At 40.5% G+C, this 15,131-nt stretch overlaps 1 protein-coding gene and 1 non-coding gene across 2 annotated transcripts in view; one reads left to right on the top strand and one right to left on the bottom strand.

The window, feature by feature from the left end:
• Positions 1–15,131, bottom strand: part of KCNQ5 (potassium voltage-gated channel subfamily Q member 5) — a 564,859-nt gene that overhangs the window by 294,677 nt on the left and 255,051 nt on the right. The window lies entirely within an intron of this gene.
• On the top strand, positions 4,188–4,325 carry LOC114816111. The gene has a single exon (XR_003763896.1). It is a non-coding gene; the product is annotated as a small nucleolar RNA SNORA7 (small nucleolar RNA).

The following is a 15,131-nucleotide window of genomic DNA, read 5'->3' as shown; positions in this document are numbered from 1 at the left end:
ATATTTTGTCTCTGACACAGACAACAAACCAGCTGAAAACCAGACTGTCTAGTATAAAACTGGATGAATAGCTATGGTACCCCTACTTGTGCTGGTGTTTGGAGATCAAGTAAAAAACCATCCTATATTATCTTTGTCCACACTTTGCATAATTTTGTAGTCACCACCTACATTCCCTTACATTTGTCTTTCCAATTAAGGGTCCTAACTAAATTTTTCAACATATATGCAAATGTAACCTTCTCTATCCACCTGCTCATCCTAGTTACCCTTCATTCTTTACTGCCAGCTCCTTCCTAGACGCTGGGATGAGCACTGTATATAGCATTACAAATGCGGAAGTGGCCCATGACTCCAGGAAGGTGAGGGGGGCCATACCGTGATTTTACGCAGTGGCCAAAGCATATCTTTCATTATGTTTCCTACCCTTTTCCTGATGTTGTCCAGCATTTTAAGGATGGTTTCCTTGCATTCAATGTTGCCCAGCATTTTGTTGAGTACAGTGCTTTGCACACAGTAAGCATTCAATAAATACCATTGATTTACTGATTGACTGAGTTGCTGTAAATTAGCTAGATTTCAAATATATTTCAAATCCTGCACATCTAGACCAGACAACTAAACTTAGATTTGAACGAGCAACCTTATTTACCTAAATAGCCTATTCTCCTAACCTCACACTAATAATAATGTTACGTAAAAGAAAAATGAAGTCAGAAAGCCAGCAACAGGTTGGAGATTCTTCTGATTAGTATTTGAGGTACATCATGTAGGCTCACTGAAGAGACTTTCAGGGACTTTACAGAGCAATTCTACCTCCTCTATGGGGTTTGTTTATGGGTCACAACTTATGAGATAAGTGGAAGATGTGGAGAGAGTTGAGAAAATAGCAACTCATGGAAAAAGAAGAGGGATAAGAAAGACAAACTAGTGCCTGATATTCTCAATTCTCTCAAGTGAAAAGTGAAGAAGTTCACTAAAATAGTAGGAATGTAAATATACAAGTGTAAACAATGATTTCCTCAATGAAAAAGTGCAAGACTTTGGAGAAAGGTCTTGGGATCTCAGTTCTTTGTGAACAGGATGTGCAACCACCTCTCCGGGTATTTCTACCTGTCAAGGTGAAAAATCATTAACTTCTGGAGATGACTAATAGCTGAGTGGTTTTATGATTCTATAAGTTAGCTATCATATTGGGATATACATCATGTAGAAAATCAATTCAAAATTATGGTGAGTGTGGATGAAGTGAATATGGGACTACAGTTCACCAAACCCCATGGGATAATATTCAGGTCTGATCTTATTATCTTGCATCTATCTATACAGTGCTTAGCGCAATGCTTGGTACATGCAGAAAAAATTAATAAATGCCATACTAATAACAACATGATGGCATTCACATTTCACTGAAATAAATACATAAATTAAAACCTTCTAATGTTTGACTTCATTTCTTTTAAAGTCTGATCATAGTACAAGGGATCAGGTTTGTAATGATGAGGAGATTTTATTCTCATATATATGTGAGTTAATTCGTTAAATTTTTTTTATGTGTCCTGGAAAATTGACAGGTTACTCTTGATCCAGTCAGTGAAAGTCACTACACCTCCATAAGGCAAAGTGATTTGTGGTTAGGATACGAAGCACAAGAGGAAACTGCTTGCCAGCACACATTTAAGATTTACTTCAAAATCAGGCTTTAGGAAGAGAACCATGGCTTGGAAAAACTTGCAGAACGGTTTAATTTTTTTCAATTAAACTTTTTAGCACATCATTTTTGTCCATAAAATTGTAGTTGCCAACATCTGGATATCTGTCTGGGAATATTTGACTTGCAAACAGGCTTCCTACTTTGTGATTGGTTGCATAGTAGGCGTGAGAAACCTGGAAGAAGATGCTAGGTCTGGAAGGAACTAGTCATAGAGACAGACTTCTCCAGAGACACTTTTGCCAACACCACCTCCATGATCCAGCCCTGAAATAAGGAAGATGAAGCAGGGTGGTCTAGTAGAAATAGCATGAGCTTGGGAATCAGAAGACCTGCTTTCACAGGTCACACACATCAGGAGTTTACCTCCAAGATTATGCAGCAGAAGATCAAAGTCATAGCGCTAAGAGAGCCAGGAAGGGCATCACTGAGCAGGTCTGGTTGGTGCATTGTTTATTCATCAAGAGGAAATTTCCACTAGAATGTCGATCTAACTCTGGGTGACAATCCAAAACTGGTGGTATAGGACCTCGATAGAGGGAACACGTCTAAAGCCACATACAATTATTGCAGTATACCTGAGATGACACCTCTATTTAATTACCAGTGTTTGGGTTTCTTTAGGCACTGGTGTCTACTCACTATGGCTGCTACCTCCAGGAGAGTCTTTGGACTGGGTGTTCTTTGAAGTTCGGGCAGACTGGCAAAGCAGTGAATGGAGCCCTCAACACTTCCAGGCAAAAGCTGTCAATCGCATATATTAATAGACCAAACAGAAATCTTGCAGGAAAGCACCCGACTCACTATCAAAAACCCAAAATCGAGCAGGCCAAACCCTAGGATTTCAGCCACGTTCTGAAATAGCATGCCAACCCCCTCAGATGAGAGTTACCACCCAGGCAGTCCCGTCTGCTGCTGTTTTCTCCCACTTGTCCGCTTCCAAATTACATTCTTTGAGACTGTATTTAATAGTCCCTCTTTGGGTATGCACGGCATTTCAGTTTGCCATACAGCAGCTGCTTAAGTACCCTGCTTTTGTTCATTCTTCTCATATGTTCCAAGTAAGAAGAACATGGGCTGCATTTTAATAAGCATTGCTTCCGTGTTAGTGAACTGACTGCATTCTAGGATATCACTGTAAGTATTTTGTCCTACTCTTTGGCCAATCAATCAATCCATGGTATTTACTGAGCGCTTACTATGTGCAGAGCACTATACGAAGTGCTCAGGAAACACATTCCCTGCCCACAATGAGCTTACAGTCTAGAGGGGGAGACAGACATTACTATAAATAAATAAATTATGGATATGTCTATAAGTGCTGTGTGGGAAGTTGTTGAGCATGGCTAGTAGTGGACACTGGGGAAACTCTTTGAGAATCCAGTTGTGTCTTCTATATAGTACAATTCAGACTCTATTATCACAAAAAGTTGGCCCACACCACAAATTTGAAGCTTTGAAATTTGGTGCAAAACTTGGTGTCCCATTACCAAATCCTACCTATCTTAGAATTTCCAAAAGCCATGGGGTCTTCTTGGTTCTCTTTTCTTCTTCTTGTATCCATAGATAGGAAGTAACAGAATTCTGTGAGAATGATAAATAGAGTAATGATTGTGTCCCTTATTTCCACTGTACTTTTCCAAGTGTTTAGGAGAGTTCTCTGTCCTCAGCAGAGGCTAAATACTGATGATGCAGTCACTCATTAGTGACAGCAGATAAGCCTCCATCCTGCAATGTCAGGGTTGAAAACCTGCACAGAGGTTTCATCCACAAGGCTGGTGCCTTGCACAGAGTCATTTGTATGTTCTCATCCCTGCCAGGCATGTTCCTACTTGGGCAAGTAGTAATAAGTAGTAGCATGACCTAATGGAAAGAGTATGGGCCTAGGAGTCAGAGGATCTGGGTTCTAATCCCAGCTCTGCCACTTGTCTGATGTGTGACCTTGGGCTAGTCACTTAACTTCTCTGTGCGTCAGTTACCTCATCTGTAAAATTGAGATCAAGATTGTGAGCCCCATGTGAGATAGGGACTGTGTCCAACTGATTGGTCTGTATCTATCCTAGTGCTTAGAACAGTGCTTGGCACATAGTAAGTGCTTAACAGTGCTAAGCACTAAGCACAGATATAAATTAATCTGGTTTGACCCAGTCCCTGTCCTACATGGACTCACAGTCTTAATCCCCATTTTATGGATGAAGTAACTGAGGCACAAAGAAGTGAAGGGACACGTCCAAGGTTACACAGCAGACAAGTGGTAGACCTGGGATTAGAACCCAGGTCCTTCTGACTCCCAGGCCTGTGTCATGCCACTTCCCCCAATAGCCAGCTACAGTCCACTTTTTGCCCCTGTTAGCCAGCAACAGGTTGGACTAGGACTAGAACCTAGATCTCCCAGAGCAGTATTCTTTCCATAGGACCAGCAGCAGTGCTCAATAAATACTGTTGATTGATTTAAGCACTAACTCAAGTATATATTCTCCTTTCAGGCTTGCACTTGGAGAGTTTCCAGTACTCTACCAGTCTTGGCTATGGGAGGGAGAGTCAGGCAGAGGCCCGTCCATTCCATTCCTAGCTTGGCCAGTGGCTAGTGAGTGGAAGGCAATCTTCTTCAAGTCAAAACACCTGTGCTGGGCAGCAGCAGCATAGGAGAGAGTCAAGGGCGGAGAATCAAGTTGACTGCATGGAAGGAGGCAGTGATAAACCACTTCCGTATTTTTACCAAGAAAACTCTATGGATCCACTACCAGAACGACTGCAGATGGAGAAGGGGTGTTCTGGGAAAGATGTATCCATGGTGTCACTATGGGTTGGAGACGACTCGATGGCATAAGACATGGCATGTGTATATCCCCCCTTTCCTTCTTGCTATCTGAGACACTTTACCCTCCTCAAATAGACTGCAAACTCCTTGAGGGCAAGAATCATGCCTATTATGGCATGATTCTTTAATATTTACTCTATTAAATTTTTCCAAGTGCATAGTATGATGCTCTGCACACAGTAGGTGCTCAATAAATGATAGAGATCGAGTGAAGTTCATGTTGTACTAATCATAATGTTGTACTTATCATAGATTGATGATGCTGCTGCTACTGTGCAGCTGCTGCTGAGCAGTTCCATCAGCATCCTTTATGGACCATTGTCTTCTAGCAGGAAGACAAGATCATGAACAGAGTCCTGGAATGAAGTCATTCTATTAACATTCAAGTCATTCCCTTCAATACAACTTTAATGGGTCCAACATGTGAGAAGAATGGTTGGCATCAGGATATCCAAACAGCTGCTACGGGATGAGATGAAATAGGGTCACCCCAAAGCAAGGGGTGGGAGGGCAGAGGAAACATTTTGACGATAGCCTCAGACAGTGCAGTATCACAGCTGAAAGCTGGGAGACAACTGGGGGCTAGGCAAGACGGCACACTGCAATTGAGAAAAGAGGGGCTATTTTTGAGCTGAAGCTTTCAAAGGATCAGGAGACAAAGAGCAAACACAAAAAACAGGGTTAGTTGTTGCGAATAGCAAATAGCAATGCTGTGTTTGCATGATCTAACCAAGACTTTCAGTCACATAAGAGGGCAAAGAGATGCATGTGCTCCAGCATTTCCATCACCATCATCATCCAACAGTATTTTTGGAGTACTACTTTTTTTTTTTAACTTTATGGTATTTGTTAAGCACTTACTAAGGGCCAGGCACTGTACTAAGCCCTTGGGTAGATACAAGCTAAGCAGATTGGACACAATCCACATCCCACATAGTCTAGGTGAGGTAGCTGAAGCCCAGAGAAGTTGTGACTTGCCCAAGGTCACACAACAGACAAGTGGCAGATCAGAACCCAGGTCCTCTAGTCAGTCACAGGCCCGTGCTCTATCCACACTAGTCTTCAGAAAGCACCCTACTAGGCATTTATAAACAATCCATTAAAATAGAGGAGACACTATCCTCACCCTTAAGGAGATGTGAGCCTTGTGTAGGAGAAAGACTCTTGTCTAGATGATTATCTTGTATCTACCAGTGTTCAGCACAGTGCTTTGTGCAGAATAAGCCCTTAATAAGTAAGCTCATTTTTACAATCTAATGGGGAGATTGGTGGACCCAGAGAGTATACATTCTATGAGGGCAAAAGATAAAATGCAGACACAGCTGATAGCAAAGAATGAAGAAAATAATAAAATGTTTTAAAATATAAAAGAATAAATGAATAAAGTGGAATAAAGCGATGCCCCTACATAGTAAGTGTGGCTGTTGATATGGCCATTTAGAATACTTTAGGGAAAAGTGCTTTCTTTTTGGAGGGCCTAAGAGGTTAAGAGGACATGATTGGGAAGATTTAAGGGGAGGCGGGACTTTCAAGTTGGAGAAATTTTGTGCAAAACGGGTTGGCAACAACCCACTTATTCCATACCAGGTGAAATGGTTATATAAAGGGATTGTTTTTTTCATCTCTATACTTTTCCAAGGGGGTTGACATTGGTATTCAGCCATGTTATTCAAGACATCCCATTAACTCAAACTTGATTATGAAACTGAGCTAGACCAGAAGTGATTTCTAGAAATTAAAGTGCTGAATTTGATTTCTTATTCTATAGCACCAACAGTTTCTGCAGCTCAATATGTTTCTGATTAATAATCCCCTGGTTTCCAACTCTTGATTTTCCTGACAGTACTTCTTATTCCAGTCTAGCATCAGCCAGATTGTATCACAACTCCACTCCAATATTGTCTTAAGTCTCTGGATGGCAATTGTTTGGCTATGTGTCAGGATCATTTACTTTCAGCTGTTGGAAACACTTCCACTTATTCTGTGCTGCCTGCAAATGCAGTATAATTACATGCTGAGGGCAGGGTGCGAGAGATCATCTAAATCAGGTTTTGGCAACTCCTGGCACATGGATCCAAGGACACTAACTCTGGCATAGTTGCTCAGTGGCCCCCTGAAGACTCCAGGATTTCTTGAAGCTTCTAACGTTATCTGAACTACCAATTCCACCTCTCTACATTTGTAGCTTCCACCATTCTCAATCAATCAATCAATCAGTGATATTTATTGAGTGTTTACTGTGTGCAGACCACTATATTTTGTGCTGGTCTCCCCCATCTATCACTACCTCTGCTTTGGAGGAAGCATCTCCTTGGGGAAATGGGATCCAGAAGTCCAGGGTCCTTTAGATTCATTCATTCATTCAACTGTATTTATTGAGCGCTTACTGTTTGCAGAGCACTCTACTAAGCGCTTGGAAAATACAATTTGGCAACAGATAGATACAATCCCTACCCAACGACAGGCTCACAGTCTAGAAGGTGGAGACAGACAACAAAACAAAACAAGTAGACAGGAATCACTACCATCAAAATAAATAAAACCATAGATAAATGCACATCATTAATAAAATAGAGCAATAAATATATACCAATATACACAGGTGCTGTGGGGAGAGGAAAGAGGTAGAGCAAAGAGAGGGAGTAGGGGCAATGAAGAGGGGAGGAGGAGCAGAGGGAAAGGGAGGGCTCAGTCTGGGAAGGCCAACTGGAGGAGGTGAGGTCTCAGTAGGCCCATTCTTTATCCAATAGGCCATATGTTTGGAGGAAGAAGAGTGGATTTTAGTAATGTTGTGAAGGTAGGTTTGGACTGATTTAATATGTAGGTTGAATGAAAGAGATGAGTTGAGGATGACCTGCTAGAGGGGGAAGATAGTGGCATTGTCTACAGTGATGGGAAAGACGGGGGGAGGGCAGGGTTTATATGTATTTATCGATTTTGTGTTAATACTCTGAAGGGCATAGTAATATTTTTCTTGCTTAGGAAGCATAGCATCTTTCTTGTTTTATCTGTATCAATTTATTTTTATTTTATTAAAATGTTTTAAAATATAAAAGAATAAATGAATAAAGTGGAATAAAGTGATGCCCCTACATAGTGTGGCTGTTGATATGGCCATTTAGAATACTTTAGGGAATAGTGCTTTCTTTTTGGAGGGCCTAAGAGGTTAAGAGGACATGTTTGGGAAGATTTAAGGGGAGGCGGGACTTTCAAGATGGAGAAAATTTGTGCAAAACGGGTTGGCAACAACCCACTTATTCCATACCAGGTGAAATGGTTATATAAAGGGATTGTTTTTTTCATCTTTACGGTGGTCCAACTGTATCAATCACGTTTACAATTTTGGAACAAATTAGTTCTTTCACATTTTTGACTTACTTTGATCTTAATTAGTATTATTGATTATGGTTCGTGCATCAAATTTATCTTGACTATGGAATGGTTTGTTAAATATTTTCCATTAAATTTCAGTCAGATGTTTACTATAGCCTTCATATTCTAGTGGATTAATTTAAAAAATTTGAAAAACTTGCTCCTTACTCGTCATGTTATTAAAACTGATAAGATTGTTTCAGTCTACTCTAGCAGGATTCTTTCCTGTCTAGCCCAAGAATAAAATTTAATATTTTGACTATGCACTTAATAGATTACAAGAAGCAGTGTGGCCTAGGAGATAGAGCACAGACCTGGCAGTCAAAAGGACGGGGGTTCTCATCCTGGCTCTGCCACTTGGCTGCTGTGTGACCCTGGGCAAGTCACTTAACTTCTCTGGGCCTCCGTTACCTCATCTGTAAAATGGGGATTAAGACGTAAAATGGGGATTAAGACTGTGAGTCCCATGTGGGACAGGGATGTGTCCAATCTGATTTGCTTGTATCCACCACAGTGTTTAGTATAGTGACTGGCACATAGTAAGCACACAACAAATACCACAATTATTATTATTATTTATTAGTTCAGAAGCTTATGTGCCCAGTGTACATACACACCTGCCCTTCTTGCTCAAGAATGTCACTAAAACTCACCTACAGATATGTGTGTAACTGCAAAGGCCAGTGTGGAACACACAGTCTGACCACACCATTCATTCAAAAAGACTGAACTTTATGCATCAAACGGCAGGGACTGTCTCTATCTGTTGCCGACTTGTTCATCCCAAGTGCTTAGTACAGTGCTCTGCACATAGTAAGCACTCAATAAATACTATTGAATGAATTGAATGAATGCTCCTAGCAGTCTTGGATATGCTGCTAGGCTGGTTGATTGCCGGACCTGGAGAAATCATGTGTATGTACTGTCATATATATATATATTATCATCACTATCACCACTTGCATTTGTTAAGTGCTTACTGTATGCAGAATATGATACTACGGTCTTGTGAAGGATATACAATTAGTGTGCTAATCTGCAACTTCCATGGCAAAGAAAAGGGTTTAAGATCTGCACTCTTGCCTCTTCCACTGATTGGTTCTGATCTGATCTGTGGCCAAATCTGTTTGTTGACTCTTTCCTTCAATCTGATTTGTGGGAAAAATTTGCCCATTGAGCTCCTACCCTCTAATCCAGTGATGTCACCCCTCTGGTTCTGAACACAGCAGGCTGGCTATCTTAAGCACTCAGCATCCACTGCATCTTGGTTCTCATGGCAGCAGGCACCCTGTTTTCTGGGACTCCAAACTACCAGTCCTGTCCTCTTTCTGTAGCAAAAGCAAAAACTCTGGGAAAAGGGTTATTAGAAACTGTGGGAGATGGAGAGGTAAGGAGCAGTTTTTATGCAACTGGGGAAACAACTTTGGGCAGCTCCTTGCGTGTAGGGAACATGTCTCCAGCTCTATTTATATCGTACTCTCCCAAGTGCTTAGTACAGTGCTCAGTAATCAAATGTATTTATTGAACACTTACTGTGTGCAGGGCATTGTACTAAGCACTTGGGAGTGTACACCACAACACTGCATCATATTTCCTGCCCATAAGCTTATACAGTAAGTGCTTCATAAATGAGATTAATTGTGGGATATTTACTGCCTCTTGGCCTCAGTGTGCCACAGTGGCAAGAGCCCAGAGCCCAGTCCAGCATTTGGGAAGCTTGGGGATCCTGCAATCAATCATTCACTCAAACAGTGGTATTTATTGAACACTTACTGTGTACAAAGTACTGTACTAAGTGTTTTGGAGAGTACAGTACAACAGAGTTGGTAGATATTTCCCCTGTCCACATTGAGCTTACAATCCAGAGATGGCACTCACCTTCTTCCATTCCTGGGACATCCTCATTCCCTTCCTAGCCTGTAGGGATGGGGAGGGAAAAAGGAGTAGATCCAGAATCCATGGTGGGGGTGGGCAAGGAATAGGTTCAGAACCCAAGGAAGCTCCCCTCTGCATGGTAGTCCCTAAGGAGATTTCTCCATAGAGAAGCAGATTGGAGGTTTGGCTAACTTTTCCCTCCTTCCTGGTTGCAAGCAAATCTTCTGGGAAGTGCATGGCACTTCACTCTGAACCTCTAAGCACCCGCTCCTGACCTGACTGCAGAGAGTCACCAGCAGCATTGAAACCAAGCCTTAGTATGCTTGAGAAAGGGAAGAGCAGCTTCTAGAAAGGTCAGTCTTGAGGAATTGGTCAAACAGGAGGATGTCTGTCCATTAAGTCAAACTGACTTCATGGCACCCTTGTTACCATAACAGAGTAGTAAAGAAGACATGGTCTCAAGGAGTTTATTATCTAATGCACTTGCTAAGGCTCCGCTTTGTCGTAGTTTTTTTCTAGGATAATAGTGAAAGGCAGGGGTCTTTGATGGGTCAATGATGGTGCTGCATTTTGCACTCTTCAAAATGATATCAAATGGTCATTATCAGAAGAACAAAATGTCAATGCTGAGAGCCAGGGACATGCACATCAATATCAATATCAATAGGCAGTGAGAACAATAGATAAATCATGAAATGAAAATTTCAATGTCTGGGATAAATGAACTTATATACCTTTCTCACCTATGCCATGAATTATATTTCTTTTCTTATAACCATTACAAAGCACTTCATTGGTTGGTGTATAAATTATTTTTGTTCAGTCCCTCTAGGACCCTGCTCTTTTTTGAATACTATCAAATGATAAAATTGAAAATGCATGCATAAAACAGCCCCTCAAAACTAGGAGGAAGAAGAAATGAGAGTGCATATCTCATTGCCTAACCAGTAGGGTTGGTTCTGAGAAAAAGTAATGCAAAACTAATCTGTGTACTCCAGTTTCTTCTAGGAGTTGGGTTTCAGTTCTCTTCTGGGATCTCAAACTATGGCCAGTCAGTGAGCTCCCAGCTACACATCATTTATCTCATGGCATTCTGGAAATCCCTCCAGAAGATGCAGGCCAGGAGGTTGAAAAAGGCTCTGAAAAGGCAGCAGTTGGTAGAGAAAGCTCCTCAGAGCTGATGCAAGGTTAGGAAAATGGTTTGGGAAACAGCATAGAACAGTGGCAAGTGACACCACTTCTCTGCTGTGTGACCTTAGGGAAGTCATTTTAACTCCCTGTTCTTCAGTTACTTCATCTGTAAAATGGGGCTTATGACTGTGAACCCCATGTGGGACATGAATGTGTCCAACATGATTAGCTTGTATCAACCCCAGCATTTAATACAGTGCCTGGCACATAGTAAACACTTAACTAATACCATATAAAAGTGGTTACTGCTAAGCTATACCTGTAGAGATCAGGGGACACTCACACCATGGAAACTTTTGGTGGTGGTTAAAAAAAAGGCTTCAGATAAAGATGACGATACATTTTTTAGCACATAGTAAACACTTAACGAATACCATATAAAAGCGGCTACTGCTAAGCTATAACTGTATAGATCGGGGACACTCACACTATGGAAACTTTTGGTGGTGGTTAAAAAAAGGCTTCAGAAAGAGATGATGATACATTGTTTGGTTTTCTATGGTTGGTAAGACGGGAAGGAAAATTTTTTATATATACAGATTTATTTGGAACATTCATGAAAGCTTGTTGCAGGCAGGGAAGGTGTTTACTACCTCTGTTACATTGTGCTCTCCCAACTGCTCAGTCAATTGCTCTGCACACAGTAAGCATTCAATAAATATGATTGATGATGTTATCAAAAACCTATTTATGATTTCTATAAATTTTTTAATGGTATTTGTTAAGTGCTTACTATGTGCCAGGTGCAGTACCTACCACTGGGGTAGATACAAGGTTGGACACAGACCATCTCCCACAATGAGTTCGTAGTCACGCAGCACGCTACTTCCACTAATGATGCAAAAAGGTTGGATATTATTTTCTACTTGCTAATTTGAGTTCCATATTTTTAGAAAAAATTCTTACACACTTCAACATGGGATGAAAAAATGAATTGTACCATTTAGGGAAAGCAAAACTGCATTTGCCAAAGAAGTAACATAAGGCTATCTATCCTTCAGTTACCACATTTACCTTCAGCCCTGCCAAGTATAATGATGGAGAGTAAATAATTATATCAACTTTGTATTTAGCCAGAGCTTCTTTGATGAAAATTTAATAGAAAATCTACAAATAAGTCAACTTAACCACATTTATGACAGAGAGACATTTACATTTTCATTATTTTAGAGAGGGGATTTTTCTCCACTTGGGGAAGAAATATAGGTATTCATTACTTATTTAGAAGATCATTTGCATAACTTAGGTAGCGGTGCTGGAAATATATCGGTGGTGATGTGTGTGATGGGAATGATGCATACTGATTTGCTATATAAAGTCCCTTAAGGGCAGGGATTGTGCCTAGTATCTCTATTGAATTCTCCCAAGTAGTTTAGGACAATACTCTGCACCCAGTAACTGCACAATAAATACCATTCACTGATATATTATAGGGATACATGGACAAGCAAAGTCCCTAACAATAGGTTGGTATAGGTGCCATTTCCAGTTACCTTTGTGATCTCATTTAGAAATTTTGAAAGCTACTGAGTTTTGTGTGTGTAGTAATTAGATCAGAGACATCATTTTTTATAACCATATAACCCACTTACATGACTTTCAGCTATGATCTCAATGCAGATGACTCTCAACTCTACCTTACAAGTAATAGTACTAGTAGAACTAGTAGTAAAAATAGTAAAACAATAAAAATAATGATCATAATTGTAGCAAGTAGAAGTAGGTAATATTTGTCTCCCCCTCTGTAAGCTTGTTGTGGTCAGGGAATGTATCTGTTATGTTGTTATATTGTACTCTCCCAAATGCTTAATACAGTGCTCTGCACACAGTAAGTGCTCATTAAATATTATTGGCTGACTGACTACAAGTAGCCATAGTAGAAACAATTATAATGGTTTTCATTGAGTGTTATAACAATTGCACTGTGTTGTACTAAATGCTTAGGTAAAAAAGAAGTAAAAGGCATATTTCTTATTCACAAAGACCTTACAACCTAGTGGGGAGACAGACACATAAAATATTTATGAATAGTGGGAGAGACAGCAATAATAAGGATCAGATATAAAGTAGAACAGATTTTCCAAAATGAAATATCAGAATATGTAATTGAATACATAATTGAATATGCATATGATTGAATGTACATATACATACATGAATACATTTCAAGGATGGGTACAAATATACAAGCACATGGGGTGATATGACTAGGAGTGTTGGGAATTAATTGGGAAAAGTATCCCAAAGGTGATGGAAATTAGGAGGGTTTTGCAAATGTGGGGTTGATGTGATTTTTGTGTAGGAGTTCAGTTAGGTTCAGAGGCAGGAAAGGTGATAACAGTATTCAGTGAGAAAGAGAGCATCAAAAGTCATGGGCAGAGGTAAACTGGGTAGAGAGAGTCAGTAGATAAAACTACGCTCCTCCAAAACCTCCAGCTCCCAACCAGTCCATCCACAGCTTTGAACACTGGACTAAGCCTTCTTCCAAATTAGATTTCTAAGAGTACCTTGCTCCTACCTCTCTTATGTCCAACCCATTGTCATTGAAAGAAATGTTCTCCTAGCTCAAATCTATCAAATAATTCCCTTCTTACTTAGAAAACAAAATAATGAGATCTTTTTGTTGAAATTTTTACAGCGTTAGATGAAAGTTAGTTGTTTGAGGCTGAATAGACAGGTGTAAAAACATCCTTGGGCATATTTCTTAATTGACCTGGGAGCATGACTGACATCTACATCCATCTCTTTCAGTTTCCATTCTTCCTTAGAAGAGGAAATGTCGCAACACTAGATATATGTTTGTTTTGTTCGTTCTGCTTTCAGAACTATAATTTTAATTATCTTGTTGCACTGGGACTCTATATTCGATAATTACGTAGAATTGGGCTAAGCAAAGGTATTGTGTACCAGCCCTTCGGGCCAGATGAGTGACAGATTCCTTCCTAATTAGAAAAGTGGGCTAATCTATAAATTAGCATTTTAAATGATTTCTTTTCTCAGTTGTTCTTCTCACTTTCTTGCTAAATGCTTCACACTTCCTGTTAGATGCTAAATGTTTTATGCTTTCCATTCTGCTAAATAATTTACAATTAATCCTTTCATCCCTCACTTCTCTCCACTCCCTTTAGCTCTGCTTACCTTACAGAACTACAAGTTGCAACAGAAGCCAAGGAAGAAGGAAGAGATTTAAGAAACAAACAGCTCCTCGATGAAACCAGTGGCTTCCTAAGGGGAAAAGATAAAATACCTAGAGGAAGGCCAAGGAAACTTCCCCCATGCATTGAAGTTAACTCAATTTCAGCTGTTCAGGATGAGGTCATTGTTTTCACCCCCAGATTTTATTGCAGGGCTCCCAGTTTCACCCCAGATCCCTGACAAGGCCTGAGAACCTCCATACCAGATGAAAAGAGCCCAAATCAGGTCTTGCTGACACATGAGATCCTCGAAGTCTGCCTGCCCACTTTATATGATCTTCCCTAAAAGTCCTTTTCATCCCCTTTCCACACTCTCTTCCATTCACAGTGAAAAGCTGTCACTGTGGCACAAGACGGCATAGTCAGTCTGGCACACTGACCCGGGACCTTCTGGGGAAACAGTGATGGTTAGACTCCGGAAACAAGGGCTTTGTCTGAATGAGGCAATCTGCACAGAGAGGTTGCAGGATGCCAGGAGGTGTGTTTTTCCTCTCGTAAACCAGACTAGTGCCACTGAAAAAATCCAATAAATAAACTTTTTTATGGTGTTTGTTAAGCGCTTACTATGGGTCAGGTCCTGTATTAAGCACTGGGATAGATAGAAACTAATCGGGTTGGACACAATCCCTGTCCCTCGTGGGGCTCACAGTCTTAATCCCCATTTTACTCATTCATCATTCAATAGCATTTATTGAGTGCTTACTCTGTGCAGAGCAAACTGAGGCACAGAGAAGTTAACTGTCTTGCCCAAGATCACACAGCAGATAAGCGGCTGAGTCGGAATTAGAACCCAGGTCCTTCATTCAACTGTATTTACTGATTGCTTACGGTATGCAAAATCACTGTACTAAGCATTTGGGAGAGTACAATGTAATAACAAACAGACACATTCCCTGATCCTAAGGAGCTCACAGTCTAGAGGGGGAGACAGGCATTAACATACACTAGGTCATGCTGCTACTCAGAC

The sequence above is a fragment of the Ornithorhynchus anatinus genome, chromosome 1, assembly GCF_004115215.2.
Source record: "Ornithorhynchus anatinus isolate Pmale09 chromosome 1, mOrnAna1.pri.v4, whole genome shotgun sequence".
Lineage (NCBI taxonomy): Eukaryota > Metazoa > Chordata > Mammalia > Monotremata > Ornithorhynchidae > Ornithorhynchus > Ornithorhynchus anatinus.
This window is presented reverse-complemented; position numbering and strand designations above follow the sequence as displayed.